Source organism: Cervus elaphus, chromosome 6 (assembly GCF_910594005.1).
Source record: "Cervus elaphus chromosome 6, mCerEla1.1, whole genome shotgun sequence".
NCBI classification, from domain to species: domain Eukaryota; kingdom Metazoa; phylum Chordata; class Mammalia; order Artiodactyla; family Cervidae; genus Cervus; species Cervus elaphus.
The window spans coordinates 4,307,728-4,324,300 of NC_057820.1; the positions used below are offsets into that span (position 1 = coordinate 4,307,728).

General features: G+C 57.0%; 1 protein-coding gene across 6 annotated transcripts in view; it reads right to left on the reverse strand.

Moving 5' to 3' along the window:
• The window catches only part of TBC1D14 (TBC1 domain family member 14), a 103,304-nt gene extending 95,642 nt beyond the window's left edge, over positions 1 to 7,662 (reverse strand). For 3 of the 6 annotated variants that reach the window (XM_043906098.1, XM_043906096.1, XM_043906097.1), the window contains exon 1: positions 7,007 to 7,139. The gene's annotated coding sequence lies outside the window, so the exon portion shown is untranslated. Of the gene's footprint in view, positions 1 to 6,795; positions 6,919 to 7,006; positions 7,171 to 7,613 lie in introns of those variants that run through there. The other 3 variants (XM_043906095.1, XM_043906100.1, XM_043906099.1) reach the window with 3 other exon arrangements.
• Positions 7,663 to 16,573: the final 8,911 nt, after the last annotated feature.

A 16,573-nucleotide genomic window follows, 5' to 3' on the forward strand; every position in this document is an offset into this window, starting at 1 on the left:
GGGCCAAGCCACCTGCCCTCAAGCCCTTCCACCTGGGGCCGGCCAAGCACAAAGCGAAGCCACACTCTGAGCACCTGCCTTCTGACGGGGCCTGCGGGGGAGGCCGCACAAAGAAAGGGCGTGCTTCTGAGAGAGGCAGCGGGGTGGACGCTGGAAGGCGGCCAGCAGGCAGCTGCCCATGGCTGGCCTCCAAGTCACACATTTTCTCAAGACAGAGGAAGCCTCGACTCCGCGGGCTGGCGCCGGGCCCCCGGGACCCGTCCCCCGCCAGCCCCGCCAGTCTCGGGCTGTCAGCTCGCCTCTCTCAACACCCACGACCCCGGCGACTCTGTCTCCCACTCGGCCACCAGCGCCCTGGGTGTACGTGTCCCCGGAGACCGAGCATGCCCCTAAGGCTGCTCCTCTGAGAAGCCTTCCCCATCCCCCCGGCCCCCAGGAAGCTGCAGGCCCTCCTCTCTCTGGGGCTCCTTGTGGCTGCACCCCACCTTCAGCAGTTCCGGGGTCCCCTCCCCAGGCTCCCGAGCTGCAGGCAAGGCACCTGGATGTTGATGCCTGGGCAAACGCCTCCAACGGTGAAGGATGAGAAAACCTATCTGCTGAATTAAGTATTCCCGACGACTAGATTCTAGCTGTGGGCAGGCGTTAGGGGCCGGCCATCCAAGAAACCTCTGTTGGGAGCTGGGTTGTGTTTCCACAACAAGGTGGGCAGGGGAGCTCACGCAAGAGAAGCAAATGCAACCACGCTCTCCCAGCAAAGTGTGTGGATGGCAGACCCAGCACGTGAGCGATGACCATCCTGCGCGCCGTGTTGCCTGCTAGACTAGACGGCAAGGGTTGACACGCTCGACCTTTGACGGCTCAGGACAGCAAAACAAAACTTCCCTCTGCAGCCCTTTCCCAAAGTCACGCATGACCGCTCGTGCTGCAGGCGTCACAGCATGCGACCTGGGCTCTCGGCATCCCCAGGCACAGCCTGGCACCAGAGGCCAGCCTGACCATGAGCAGCCATCGCCGCCCGCGGGAGAGAAACACACAAGCCTTCAAGCACAGGTAAGAGGACGGCTTTTTATTCCGGGTGGCAAGGCCACCGAATTTTCTTTACCTGCCAGAAACTGAGTCTGAAGGAAACAAAGAGGCAAAGGGCCTCCCCGAGAGGCTGGAACGACCTCACTCCACCAGGGGCCCATCTTTAGTTTAACACAAGTCAAGAGAGTGGACAGTAGCTCTACTGGTGACTCGGAACAGGCGTTGGAAAACAAGTCTGTCTAGAAGCAACAGTTTAATTTTCTTCTCCTTACAAAGTAACAGGACTAAAACCAACTCTTCATAAATACAAAAAAAAAAAAAAAAAACCAGTTCATGAAACCACAACTAAATGATTTAGTTATATCCCCAGGGGGGAAAAAAACCCACCCCCGGGTGGCCTCTGGGAGAAGCCGTTCTGCCCATCCATGCACACATCCTCTGAGCTCGTCCCCCATGGCTCCTTCCCGTCCACAGGGCGTGTACCACACGCGGCCTCCCGTCCCGCCTCCTCTCCGGATACCACAGGGAAGAGCGGCCCCCTCACGCTCCCATCCCACGGGGACGGCTCTGCGACCCCCGACCTGCCAGGGAGGGGCACTCCAATTCACTGCCAAGCTTCCCACCAATCCAGCCCTGCCGCTGATTTCCATATACACAGAGCTCCTTTCTGTCAGCCACGGTCTAAGGGCAAATCTGTCACAAATCCGAAGTTTCAGGAGGGCAGGCTCTAGGCCTGCAAGTCCGGACAACACCAGCTGTTGCTATTTAGTCGCTCAGTCATGTCTGACTCTCTGCGACCCCATGGTCTGGAGCCCGCCAGGCTCCTCTGTCCATGCGATTCTGCAGGCATGAATACTGGAGTGGGTTTCCATGCCCTCCTCCAGGGGATGGATCTTCCCGACCCAGATCATCACCATAAAACTACAATCTCATGAGCACCAGGCACTGTTGGACGCTCTTAACACACCAGTCTGTTCTAGGGCCCTCAACAGTCCTCTGTGCCAGGTACTAAGCCCACTGCACAGAGGGGGAAACTGAGGCACAGAGACTACCCAGGTCTCCACTTGGATGCGGCAGCACCTGGGGCTTGAGCCCAAGGCTGCGACCCCGCAGCCCTCAGTAAGCTCTGCTCCTTGCAGCCCTAATGCAGACATCGAGCACCTCCTCAAATCCTCACCCCTCCGGCGAAAGAGCAGGATTTCACAGAGGGGAATGATGACACTGAGCTTGCTGAGTCAGATGTGGCTGCCTGCCCAAGGTTTCACATGCAGGAACCCCCAACACTTCTCTCTCCAATGCCCACGTCACCCTCCTGAAGGCATCTCCAGGGTCCTTCATGTCTCCCGGGGAGGATTCTGGTGGGACCACCAGGCTCCCCACAGGAGTGGCTCCCCCAGGCCTTCCCCTCGAGCCTGGATGTAACATCAAGGAGAACCCACTGACACCTCCCATGAGAATCAGGCTGTTCAGGACTTCCTTGGTGGTCCAGTGGTTAAGAATCCACCTGCCAATGCAGGGGACAGGAGTTTGATCCTTAGCCTGGGAGCTAAAATCCAGTGCTGCAGGGCAACTAAACCCATGCAACTATTGAACCCATGCACCCTAGAGCCTGTGTCCCACAACAAGAAAATCCACTGCGATGAGAAGCCCGTGCCCCACAACTAGAGAGAGCCCACACGTAGCAACGACAACCCAGCACAGCCATAAATAAATAAAAATTTTAAAAATACATATTTTAAAATAAAAAAAAGAACCAGATTGTTCTGTAAAGGTTTCCCAAGCACCAACCGCTGTGAGTCCCTTTCTCTTTTTAATTCAAGCCCTGGCCTAGCCAGAAAGGAGCCTGAAAAGAAAAGCACAGGCCGTTCAGGACCTCAAGGGCCTCCGCACAAACAATTAACCCGAGCAGCCACCTCCGCGCACCAGTGCATCTGCGTGTTGGGCACTAAGACCAGTGTCTACACCTGCCATCTGTGGTCTCTGCTGCCTCCACAGCAACCCCCGGGGCTGAGAACACCAACACCATCTCACAGTCAAGATGGAGGCCCCGACGGAACACAGGCGGAGTGGTCCTGCGCGGGCTCACCTGGATCTGCCTCTAAGGTGCTTATTACTGTCTCCACTGCTGCACAAGCAAGCCAAAAACAATGGAGCAATGTGCGTTACACAGGATGGGCAAGTTGGGACTTCCCTGGCAGTCCAGTGGTTAAGACTCCGTGCTTCTACTACGGGAATCATGGGTTTAATCCCTGGTCAGGGAACTAAAATCCCACATGCCAAGAGGTGAAGCCAAAACACACACACACACACAGACCGTGAAAGGCAACTAGAAAAGTAGTTTGTTAGTCAAATAAGTTACTCTTCAGGATAAAAACAACCCTCAAAAAGAATTTTCTAGAAGCCTGATGTATTTCTCTGAAGGGTGAATGGCAACTCTGAGGCACCTGGAACTCAACACAATGTAAGTTAGTAAGTTTCCGTCCAGCAGCAAACAAGGTGGAAACTGGTGTTAAACTGTTGAGGCTCCTCAAAGGCTCCTTCCCAACCCTAAGAACCAGATATTTCACTTAAACCTTTAAACCCAAAGGTAGTTAGGTTTAAAAGGCACAGGTGGGACATTTTAGATTCAGGATGCTCAGTGCACAGGGTGGTTGACCCACTAGCCCAACATGTTTCAGCTTCATACAGTGATTTACCAAAACTAATCCTCATAAGGACCTGAAAAGTGACTGGGAGGCAACTGACGGTGTAGGAAGACAGACCACTCAGCAAGGCCAACACAGTTTATAACCTTAATTATTAATATGGTAAACAATTTACTGAACATTTGCCATAGACCAAACATATTAGGGGGCTTCCTTTGTGGCTCAGCTGGTAAAGAATCTGCCTGCAATGCAGAAGACCTGGGCTTGATCGCTGGGTTGGGAAGATCCCCAGGAGAAGGGAAAGGCTACCCACTCCAGTATTCTGGCCTGGAGAAATCCATGGACTGTATGGTCCATGGGGTCGCAAAGAATTGGACACGACTGAGCAACTTTCACACACATATACATAAGTATATTAGGAGCTATCGCATTCTCTAACCATCACAAGCCTGCCAAGTACACCGAAGAAGTGGAGATTCAGAGAGGCTGAGTGACTCACCCAAGGTCACACAGCAAGAGAAAGGGGATGCAAACCAGGTTCTGACATCAAAGTCCATACCTGGCTTGCTGGAGTGCTTAAGAACACAGATCCTAAACACTGATAATCGAAGATAAAACCAACAATATTCAGACTTTTCCGTGTACTTCAACAGAAAGTTTTAAAAAGAAAATACACAAGGGGAAAAGATAATGCAGGTTCTGGAGGCAGACTGCCTAGGTTCAAGTCCTGGCTCCTCCACTTACCAGCTGGGTGACCCTGGATTAGTTTAACTTCTCTGTGCCTTAATTTCCACCTAGTAGGAGGGGGACGACAACAGGCCCTATCTCATTAGGCAGTTGACAAGATGGGGGGAAGAAATCCATGTAAAGCCTTTAGAATCAAGCCTTAGAAGATGCCTGCCGGTGTTACTCTTCCTTGGGCACCCAGCTCAGGCCCACTATTTTAGCAACTCGTTTGCATAAACAAGCCCAGGCACAGCCAGTCTGCACGGCCTCACTCTACGCCTTCCGCCTGCCTCCAACATCCTCCTCGCACCTTTGCTGCGGGCACTGAGCCTAGCTCTCAGCTTCCCCACCTGTCCAATGAGGTGATTAGCCCAGCCCATCTACCTGAGGTCCTTCTAACCTGACAGTCTAGAAGTCTAAACCCAGGCCCTAGAAACTTTATACCCTCCCTGAAACAAACATGAACAGACAACACATACCCACGTGCCTAAAATCCCCTCTCCCGTATTATGTATAAACGCCTGTTAGGATGACAAATCTTCTCCGAGGTCTCAAAGCTCCACGGGCGCCCATGACATGCGGGGCATGCATCCTCGGTGCTGAGGGTGGGGACATGACAGTCAGAAGCTCTGACCAAGGGAGGACAGATTCCAAAACAAGCTGTTGCTCTGACAAGCTGAGTCCACTCTATAGAGGTCTTCAGCAGAGCACAAGCACTTGCAAATGGAAGGAAGACGGACAGGAATTCACCTGCTGGACAGAGGGGAGAAGGGCAGTGGGAGGGAGCGATGGAGAAGTGGAGGGTGGAGAGGCAGAGAGAGGGTGCCTGAGGGGAAGGGCAGGGAGGCCAGGTGAGGCGGCGCTGAGGCAGAACCTGAGAGGAGTGCTGGGGGCAGACTGCAAAAACTCAGCTTCCCGAGCCCAGAGTAAGCCCAGCCCAGCAGCGCTGAGCAGGGACCTGCCAGGACTTGCCAGGATCACGAAGGACACTAAGATGAGCAGCGTCTGGCCCCGACACCTAACTATTTGAATCTCATCTGTGCCTCTCTCCAGCTGTCCAGCTGCATGACCCCGAAACAGTTAGTGTGCCTCTTTGATGTTTCCCAAAGGGTGTATTCACTCAATAACCCTGAGTCCCAAGGACACGGGGAGCGTCTCACTAGGGCTGGAAATCAGGGGCTCGGAGTCCACAGTCTCAAGAGGTCAAACATACCACAACCAAGACAGGAGTAAGACAGAACTGGTCGGGGGGAGCGGGGTAGGAGCACCCCAGTTAAAGAGGGGAGGTGTGAAGTTGGGAAGAAGTCATAGCCAAACATGAGACCTGGCTGGTCCTGGCCAGGTAAACCAGGCAGGAGGAAGCCACGGCTGTAGTCCATACCGGGGACCTCACCGTGGCCAGCAGCAACCACCCCCTACAAAGGCAGCCACGACAACGGGGTGAGGTGCCCACATCGCCCAGACACGGGCCCAAGACACCAACCCCCCCTCCTCCGCCAGTCTGCGGCCGCGCAGGGAGCCTGCCGCACACAGAACTTTCCAAAGCTTCCACATCCACGCTGGAGCACACGGTGCCAAAGCTGTCTGGAAACAGACGTGGTCTCCCGGGGCCAGGCAAACAGCCGGCCGCCCAACTGCCCGCGGCCCAGCCCGCCGCTTCCTGGAGGAGCCGCCCCCACCCTCTCCTCGCCCCCCATCCGCAGGACGACGGCAGTCGCGATGGGATGCAGCCCTGGCCCGGGTCTGAAGCTGAGGGGCTGCAGCCCAAGGGCGCCGGTCTCCGAAGAAGAAGGGAGTCCCTGGCCTGGGCAACGGGGTCCCAAGAGAAAGGGTGGAGAACAAGGACACGAGAAGCAAGGGGGCAGAAACTCCGAGGTGGAGGGGGTTCCGGGGGGTCTCCAAACTGGACGGGGCCCCGGGTCTCGGAGACTCTGAGGTGGAATGGGTCCCGGGGCTCAGGGACTCTGAGGTGGAGGGGGTTCCGGGAGGCTCCGAGGTGGGGGAGGGGGTCCCGGGGCTCAAGGACTCTGAGGTGGAGGGGGTTCCGGGGGGAGCCGAGGTAGGGAGTCCCGGGGCTCAGGGACTCTGAGGTGGAAGAGGTTCCGGGGGGCTCCGAAGTGGACGGGGCCCCGGGGCTCAGGGACACTGAGGTGGAAGGGGTCCCGGGGGGCTCAGGGACTCTGAGGTGGCGGGATCCCGGGGCTCAGGGACTCTGAGGTGGAAGGGGTCCCCAGGCTCAGGGACCCTGAAGTGCAGGGGGTCCTGGGGCTCTCGCGGGTCGGGGGAGCGGTTCCGCGCGCCGAACCGGCTCCTCTCCCGCCCTGGAGCCCGGCGCGTCTGAGGGGGAAAACTTTCCGTCAAGTTCCGGAAACAGAGCGGGTCGGGGCTCGCGTCTCACCGAGGAGCGGTGCTTCCAGCGCCCCACGGGCTCCCCCGGGCGCGGGAAGGAGCGGCGGCGAGGGATGAGGCCAGGCTGGACGCGCCCCGCCGTGCCTTAGGGCCGCCGCCTCCCCGCTCCGGCCGACGCGGCAGCAGGTGGCAGCGGCCCCGCGCGCGCCCCGGCCCCTTCCCTCCCTCGCGGCCCGGCTCCCGCCGCAGGCCCTCAGTACCGGAGTCAGCGTGGCTCCGACGCCATCCCCCGGGCTCGCGGGCCCGCAGCCCAGGCCCCGCAGGACCCGCAACGTGCGCGGCGAAGACGCTGGGCACTGCAGGCGGCGGGGCGACCAGGCAGGTGCCGGCAAGGAGCCCGCGGCCAACGGCGGCGCGCGCCCTCGCCCCGCCCCGCGCGCCCTCGCCCCGCCCCAGCGCGCCCCCGCCCCGCCCCAGCGCGCCCCCCGCGCCCCCGCGCCGGCCCCGCGCGCCCGCCCTCGCCCCGCCCCGCGTGTCCTCGCCCCGCCCTGCGCGCCCGCCCTCGCCCCGCCCTGCGCGCCCGCCCTCGCCCCGCCCTGCGCGCCCGCCCTCGCCCCGCCCCCTGCCGGCACAGCGGCTCTTCCGCCCGGGCTGCCGCCCCACCCCCGCCGCGCCGCCGCCGCTCCTCGAGCTCGACGCTCGTCCCTCTGCCCCTTCTCCGGCCCGCTCGCCCGCTCTCCACAGGCCCCGGGACGGCATTGCCCACCCGTTTCTCTCCCGAAGGCCAAGAGGAGCCGCGAGGGGAGGCCTGAGGGGATCTTTATGCCCACAGAGCCCCCGTGGACACCCACCAGGGGGCCTCCTTACCTGGTCGGCTCCACCCGCGGCCATCTTGGAAGTGGGAAGCGGCTGGGAGGGGGAAGGGGCACGAGCGGGCAGCGACCAGGCGTGGGGAGCCGAGCGGCGGAGCGCATCGATGGGTGGCCCTGCCCACCTCCGGGCAGGTGTGCGGGAGAGGAAGGTCCCGCCCCCCACCTGGCCGCAAGCTGGAGGCCAGGTGGGCAAGATCGGAGCTCGGGCCCGGGACATGGAGCCTTGAGCATATCGCTTTGAGGCCTTCCCGGCCGGACCTTGTCTCTTCATCCGTAAAACGGGCTTTTCTGGTAGTTTTCTTATTGAGCCGGTAGACAGGGCACAGCGCCGCGCCTCCCCAAACTTGCTTGCACTTCTCTATCACCTGCAGATCTTTGAAAATTTTAAAGGCTAGGCCACGCCTCAGACTAACTAAATCACAGTCTCTGAAGGTAAGATACGGTTTTGGAAGCTGCGTAATGTGCAGACAAGTTTAGGAACTGCTGGCCTAGTGTTCATTGCATTATTTCCGTCAGTATTGCAGAATCTAGAGACACGGTCTGTGATCAAAACCGTCACGCAGGACTTCCCTGGCTGTGCAGTGCTTAAGACTTGCCGCTTTCACTGCAGTGGCGCAGGTTGGATCCCTGGTGGGGCTTCCACATGCAGGCTCCCTCCCCCGCCCCCCCCCCTCATAAAAACAGGTGGTAGAGAGTGGACAAACCTAGACAGCGTATTAAAAAACAGAGACATTATTTTGCCGACAAAGATCCATATAGTCAAAGCTATGGTATTTCCAGTAGTCATATATGAATGTGAGAGTTGGACAAGAAGGCTGAGCACTGAATTGATGCTTTCCAACTGTGGTGCTGGAGAAGATCTTGAGAGTCCCTTGGACTGTAAGGAGATCAAACCAGTCCATCCTAAAGGAAATCAACCCTGAATATTCATTGGAAGGACTGATGCTGAAGCTGAAGCTCCAATACTTTGGCCACCTGATGTGAAGAGCTGACTCATTAGAAAAGACCCTGATTTGGGGAAAGATTGAAGGCGGGAGGAGATGGGGGTGACAGAGGAGGAGATGGTTGGATGGCATCACCGGCTCAATGGACATGAGTTTGAGCAAGCGAAGGACAGGGGAGCCTGGTGTGCTGCAATCCATGGGGGTGCAAAGAGTCAGACACAGCTGAGCAACTGAACAACGAAGAGTGGAAGATGAAGTCGCCTGCCCAAGGTCCAGGGCTGGTCAGTAGCTGAGAGGAGTCAGAGGCCAGATGCCCCGCCTCTAGGATCATGCAAAGCCCCAGAATAAGAGAGCTCTTGTTCGCTAGTTATTGACCCATTCCTCAACGTCCTCCAAGAATGTGGGCTGCCTGAGCCAAACCGGGCTTATCTTGTTTACTGGTATGTTCCCTGAGCCTAAAAGACTCCAGAGATGGGGAGCTGGAAGGCCTGGATTCCAAGCTGGGCTTGGCGCCTGCCTGCCAGCAGCACTGAGGGCTGCCCCAGGCAGAACTACCAGGAAAGAAACCTCAGAGGGACAGGAAGGGTGATCTGTCCATCAGAACATCTGGAAGCATACAGTGAAGATTAGTGTTGGCTGCAGTCATTAGTGTTGGTCCCGAGAACCCCGGGCTTGTTTCTCCTGCCTGGGTCATAGCTCTAAAAACTCTCTGCACCTGCAGTCATGATGGCAGGAGGAGTGAGAGCTTTAAAAAGGAAACCTGTTAATAGAATACATGAACACCCTTCACAGTGCTTTGGGCATAATAGAAGCTTTATAAATGGTTGCATTTCTGGATGTTTTAAGGAAAGCTAATACCAAAGCCCAGTGTCCCCTCCTGAGCTGATTTTAAGAAAACACTACCAGAGAAGTACCGACTTGCTTTGGGCCTGACTTAATTCCCAGTTTAATACCTCAGATTAATAAATCTGCTTTTACAGTGTTCTTTGCAACCCTCCAAATCCCTTCCTGCCCTCATTCTCAGTCTTAGGGTTTTGAAAGCCGCAACGACAGAAACCCTTGTTCTAAATCCAGAGCCAAGAAAGTTTTCGTGGTCCCCGACTTGTGTGCCCTCTGTTGCCTGTTCCTCCCTCTCTTGCCATCCTGCGGCCACCCACCCCAGCCCAGAGCTCCTCCCCAGAGCCCATGTGTCACTCACACCCTCTGTGATTTGACCCGTCTCACCCCTTGTCACCAGCACCCACAGGTGCTCTAGACAAATCCTCATTACAGTTTCAGTCTAACGATTAAAAATATAATGCACAAGATTAGCCACGCAGCGGCAGGCACTCTCGTCACCTCTCAGAACCTCACACCTCCCAGGCCCCCATCTCCAGTGTGGAGACAACTGGATCAGGGTGGTCAGCACCCTGTCCCACTCTGCGGGCTCACTGCTGCCCGTCAGGAGGATGGGCGGCCATCCCAGTTACCCGGTGCAGACCTAAGCTGAATCCCAGACTGGTCCTCACCTGGGCCCACCTCCGGGGCCTGTGGAGCCGCTGCTCGGTGTAGAGAAGCAGCCGGCCTGCAGTTCCCTCGCCTCCTTTCCGGGCCCAGGCCTGGTGGGTGGCGGCCTGGCCTCACTAAGCCCTGAAACCTCCCCTTCCCAACTCTCCCCATCTCCACGAGGCTCATAGCATCTCCACCTCCCAAACTGTGTGGTGATGAAATGTAAAACAGCTGTCTGGCTTTGTGGGTTTCTGGCATGTTTGGGGAGTTCTTGGCGCTTTCCTAGCAGTGTAATGTATATAGAAAGTGTGTTGGTCAAACTGCCAAGGTGAGGAGAGACAGAGACCACTCCCCCGAGGGGCCCCACGGAGGGACTTCTCCAAGCCCGACCTCTGAACCTCCCCAGACTTGCTAAGCAGGAGTGGGAAGCCCTTCCCAGGGTGTCTGATTCCCACGGAAACCAGCCCTGAGCCCACTCTGTGCCAGCCTTCCAGGCTCCGGAGCACCAGAGGAGTCCACAGCCCACGATTCCTGCCCCACAGAGCCCCAGGGCCAGACCGACGTGGCAACTTACAAATGCAGCCACGTCCCCTTGCCAGGAAAATGGTAAATGACCAGGTGCAGACCCCAGAAAGGTCACAAGGAGGGTGTCGGAGCTGGCGGGACCCCTATGAGTCCTCAAGCCCACCCCTCTCGTTATTCAGGAGGGAATCCGAGGTCCAGAGAGAGACGTGCAGAGGGGCCCAAGTTCAGGTGGGGAAGCAGGTGGGCACTGGACCCAGGCCAGCAGCCATGCCCTGCCAAACTGCCCTGGCATCGCTTCTCAGGCGGTGTGGGGATCTCATCACCCAAATGCATATTTTACCCCTGACTTCCCCCCTCCCCAAAGGTGAGCTCCTTAGATACTTGTTGAATGGATGAATAAACCTTTCTCGTACTTGCACTCAGGTGAGCCCTCCAGGTAGCCTCTGCCATGCCTGCTGTTTCACCCTATCACCACACCTGCCAGGTGAGCCCCACACCTGCCAAGCTGGCACATGGACTCCTATTTCACAGGTGAGGAAACGCACTGGGAGGTAAGGCCGCTCAGCCCGGGTCTCACCACTCGCCCCCCCACTCCACTGTCCAGAAGCTCCTGCCCACTCGCTATCCCCCTCCACCCTCCCTGCCCCCACACAGCCCCCGTTCAGGGTCACTGTTTGGGTTGGGGGGGGTGGTGCAGGGTGCAAATGAAAGCATTTGTGACAGTCACGCTTCCCTCGGGCTGGCAGCGGGCCCGTCTCCACCGGGCAGAAGCCGGTTGTGCAACCATCGTTTATTTCAGAAGAGCTTTCCTCTGGCCCAAGGGCTTGCAGAAATCCAGGAAAACCTATCCTTTCTGTCTTTATGCCTTGGCACATGGGAAATCACCATCGAGTTGGAAGTTCTCGTTTTTAGGACACAATGCCTGGAACTTGGGTTTCTCTTATTGTTTCTGAAAACTGAGCCAGATGAGAAAAAAAAGAAAAAGTCAGGAGTAGCCCAAGTAGCTGGAGGTAAGCCTTCCGGCAACCTCAGGCCCAGAGAAGACAGAGACAGAGATACAGCGATGGAAAAAGAGTCATAGCAACCAGGGTAGCCACCACCAGCCTCTGTGCTTTGCTCCTAGAAGCAGCATCTGACCCTCACCCCAGGCCATCAGCTCACGTTTACTCAGCTTTAACAAGTGCCGTTACCTGTTTCTTACCATCAGAGATTAAAATCAGAGGCTTCAGAGAGGCGGAACTCCTAGAAGTAGCACATTTAGAAGAGGGAGAAGGCGTGGCTGCAGAAGAGGAGATTATAAGACACTGAATACTTTTTGTCTAATGGTGCACTTGTAGGGAAACTGTCCTTATAAAATTACCCCCAATTTCAGGCCAAAACTGTTGTAAAAAGATGCTCCGTGCAGTTGTTACTTACAACAGGGAAGCGGGTGTGATGTGGATGTCCAACCATGGGGGGAAAGGTTAAGTAAACAGAGAAACTTCTTCTCCAGGGGATCTTCCCTACCCAGGGATTGAACCTCGGTCTCCCACATTGTAGGCAGACGCTTTACCCTCTGAGCCACTAGGGAAGCCCAAGTAAACAGAGAAACTTCTATGCAGCTATTTTAAAGCCCTCCAAATAGTTAAGTATACGACTTCCCTGGTGGCCCAGTGGTTAAGAATCTGCCTGCCAAGGTGGGGGACACAGGTTCGATCCCTGATCCGGGAAGATCCCACATGCCATGGGGCAGCTAAGCCTGAGCCTGTGCCCTAGAGCGCCCAAGCCGAAAAAAAGCACTGACAACCTTGCACCCTGAAGCTTGTGCTCCGCAACAAGAGAAGCCACCACAATGAGGACCCCATGCACCACAACTAACGCGTAGCTCCCGCTCCCCACCCCTAGAGAAGGCCCACGCGAAGACCCAGCACAGCTAAAAATAAGTAAACAGCTTTTGAAAACTCTGTTTAAAAAAATTTTATCATAGCAAACAGGAAATGCTTGTTATAAGAGTGATACTGAATTTTAAATAAGACATAAGAGAAGACTATGAAATATCATCCACCAAAAGAAATGGGAAGACACCCTGAAATGATATCAGAACACACATGATTTCTTCTGATGACATAAATTCAAAACTTGTAGATCTCCCACAACAAACGCGTGCTCTGTGATGAGATGTGTTCAGCTGCCAACTGATGGGGAACCAACAGTATTCAAGAGGCACAGGCAGCCGGGCCATCGGATGAGGGCTCTGCCCCCCGACCCTTCTCCCCAGACCAAGACAAGTCCTGTTAGCACTTTGCAAGAGGGAACACTCGTGCTCCAAGGGGTTAGGTAATCAGTGCTCAGCCAGACACACTTGCTGTGATGGATGGCCGACAACAGAGCCCTGTGACTGTGGTGTGTAGCCCAGGGTCTGTGACAGCGTCTCTAGCAACCCAGGGGTGCTGTATTGTTACCCTGTTTACTGGGGACACTTGACTCCTGGTGGGTCTGGATTCAAAGGTCACTGAATCTCAGGGCATCCCCTGTAATTGCTTGGAAGAAAGAAGTTATAATGAATCCAACAGACTCTGCAAAAAGCTTGGAACCCCCGGCCTGGCAATGGGACATGGTGGTGGGGAGTGGTGCAGGGGACCCCCTGTGGCCTGCAGCCCCCTGATGCTTAAGAGATGCCCAGAGCTGGAGGCCTTAAGACTCTGGGTGCTGAGAAACCACAGAAAGCCCGTGGGGGTGGGGCTCCACGCTGCAGCACACCACAGTGGAATTTTCCAAATAGCCTTGTTTTTCAAAGGCATTGCCCAGTTGCCTGCTGCTGCCTCCACCATCGGGAAGCTAAACCAATTTAGAAGCTGCGGGGTCGGGTCTCCTGTGGGAGCCACATGAGGTGGGGGCAGGGGAGGCAAACACTTCCAGGCCTGATGATCTGCCGTGGGAGGCCCTCCCAGCCCTTGGCACGCGCGAGGCTCTCCCTCAGGCCTGGGGGCTCCCCAGCAGCATCTCGAACTCTCCAACATCCTCACCTTTGTGCCTGCCCTGCCCTCCGCCTCGGGCCTGGACCTCCTGGGATTCCCCACTCATACATACTTCCTGGTTCCCTCAGGGGTATGTGGCTCAGAACGGTGCTCCAGGTGCTCCCACCCTCAGAACAGCATCCCCAACTCCAACCCACCCCCACCCGCAGGCCGTACCGGGCGCCAGCACCGCCTGCCCCCCACCACCTTCCATGTGCCTTATTTCCTTGCCAGGTCTCTGGGTGATCCCCAGGTCCCCAGTAGCATTCAGGGCCCACACGGAGGCCCACCCTTCACCCTCACGGCTGCCGGGGTGCGCAGAGGACCTGAGGCTCCCGGGGTGGGGGGGAGACCTTCCTGCCCAGGCCCCACAGCTGCCGAGGATACAGGCAGGATTTGCATCCAGGCCCTCTGGCTCCAGGTAACATCAGCCGGGGTGCTTGTTTGGGGGTGACTGACGGGGCCCCTGGGGTGAGGTCCTGCCCCCTCCACACCCTCCCCACCCTTCCTTCCCCACTGTTCCTCCACCCGAGACCCCACTTTTTCCAGCCCCTGAGAAGAAGGTGGTGATAGGAGAGGACGTGAGCCTTCGGATCAGGCAGGTCTAGGCTGGAGTCGCAGCTCTTGATGTTTTTACTGTGTGACTTTGGGCAAGTTTCTTAACCTCTCTGAGTCTCGGTTTCCTCTTTCAGAGGAAGGGGTGCTCCACATACCTCGGGTGGGGGAGTGGTTTGGATGTCACACAGAGGAGGTGTATGATGTGTGTTGTCTCTCTTCCTGATGCGTCCACTTGCCCTGACTTACTGACTTCAACCTCTTCCCTTGCTCCACCATCCTAAGACAACCCGAGGTCTCACCTACCTTAGAGGAACCTTCTTTGAAGCACCCCACATTCCTCTTCTTCTCCTCAGCCCCTGTTTTCTCCTAATCCATCCACTCACCAATAAACAGCTGCACACACACACAGACGCACACAGTTGGCCCCAGCCCCATCCTGTCTATAGAAATTGGCTTCCTAAGTATCCCAGCACGGAGTCCACCTCCCATCCTTCCTCTGTCCTACACCTGGAGTGGCAGGTGTCCCCAGACCTCACGAAAACACTCCTGGAGGCTCCTTGTCTTTCTCTCTCCAGAGCAGCCCACCCACCTCTTTAGGGAGGAAGCAGGTCTGCGACAAACCTAGACAGTGCATTAAAAAGCAGAGACATCACTTTGCTGACAAAGGTTCATCCAGTCAAAGCTGCGGTTTTTCCAGTAGTCAAGTATGGATGTGAGAGTTGGACCATAAAGAAGGCTGAATGCTGAAGAATTGATGCTTTTGAACTGTGGTGCTGGAGAAGACTCTTGAGAGTCCTTTGGACTGCAAGAAGATCAAACCAGTCCATCCTAAAGGAAATCAACCCTGAATATTCATTGGAAGGACTGACGCTGAAGCTGAAGTTTCAACACTTTGGTGACCTGCTGCGAAGAGCCGACTCATTGGAAAAGACCCTGATGCTGGGAAAGATTGAGGTGGGAGGAGAAGAGGATGATAGAGGATGAGATGGTTGGATGGCATCACCAACTCAATGGACATGAATCTGAGCAAACTCCGGGAGATGGTGAAGGACTGGGGAGCCTGGCATGCTGCAGTCCTCGGGGTTGCAAAGAGTTGGACAGGACTTAGCAACGGAACAACAACAAGACCTCAGCCTCCCCAGGCTGGGTCTCTGCCCTGAGGGGCCCCAAGCCTCCTGACCCCCTTCCTGGCAGGCATCACCCATCAGGAGACCTGTCCCTCCCACTACCAGTCCACCCTCAAGCCCCAAACCTTATAGGCACCCTCTCTGCACCAGGCCTTGTACGAGGCTCCAATGTCCAGCTGACACCCCGGTGAATGCATAAACCAGGTCCATCTTGTGGACTCAGAAGCCTCCAAGGAAGACCTTGAGACTCTGCTAATCACGGCGATCTTCTGAGCATGGGCCGCCCACCACCTGTGGAGGGCGAGCTCGTGGCTGGGAGAGAGTTGGCTGCTAGCTTTCTGTTCTTGCTTGAATCTGGGCAAGGGGGCTTCCCAGGGACAGGCCTGGAGAGGTGAGGGTGAGCGCGGGTGGGCTCGAGAGGAGCAAGGTGGAGCCCGGCACAGTGTCCCAGGAGGCCAGCCGGGGCGACTCTGTAGACAGATGGGCAGACCCACCTCCAGAGCGCGCCTCCTTTAAGTCTGGCCTCCGGCAGCCATCAGAATGTCCCCCTTGGCCATCAGCCTGACTTTCCAGCCCCTCCCTTCCCAATCTGGCTCTAGCCTGACCTCGCAGCCCCCCGCCTCCCCTCTCCCACCCAGGCTGGCCATTTTCCAGACGGGTCACAATCGTGGCTGCACAGACCCCACCTTTGCTTGACCTGTTCCTTCTGCCTGGCCCCCCTTCCTGCCTCCTCCAGCCGTCATGACCCAGGTCCCCCTCGGCCATGTGCCAACCCCACGCCCCCCCATTGCCCACGCCCGGCGGAGCTGGTCCTGCCCTCCTGAGAGGCTGGGGAGCCCCTTGCTTATCCCCTGTGGCCCTCCACAGTGGAACATGGCAGGTGAACCAGATTCTCCAGAGGAGCATGGCCCCCAAATAAATTAAGGGTCTCCCAATCCCACGCAGCTTGGCCTGGGAAGTACTGGGCCGTAAACACCTGCCAACCGGTCCAGTCCTCCTCCCATCTCTGGGGGTAAGGGGGTGGGTTTGGGGGTGGAGAGGACCACTCCTCAAATCTAAAATGGGCCAAGAGATTCGCCAAGAACCGCAGCTGGTGAAGGGCGCTGTCTGGAGCCGCCGGGGTGACAGGTCGAGCGCCCCGGAGACCCCTCCCTGCGCCCTCAGAACCGGTCAGTGGCCTCTAGACCTGTGTGTCCATCTGTCTCCCCATCAGGCTGTGAGTCCAACCCTGGCACACAGGCAGAGCTCAGGATGGTTGGAGGGCGGCTCTTCCTGAGGTCGGGGGCCCACCCCCAGGCCTCCCAATCCCAGGGGGCC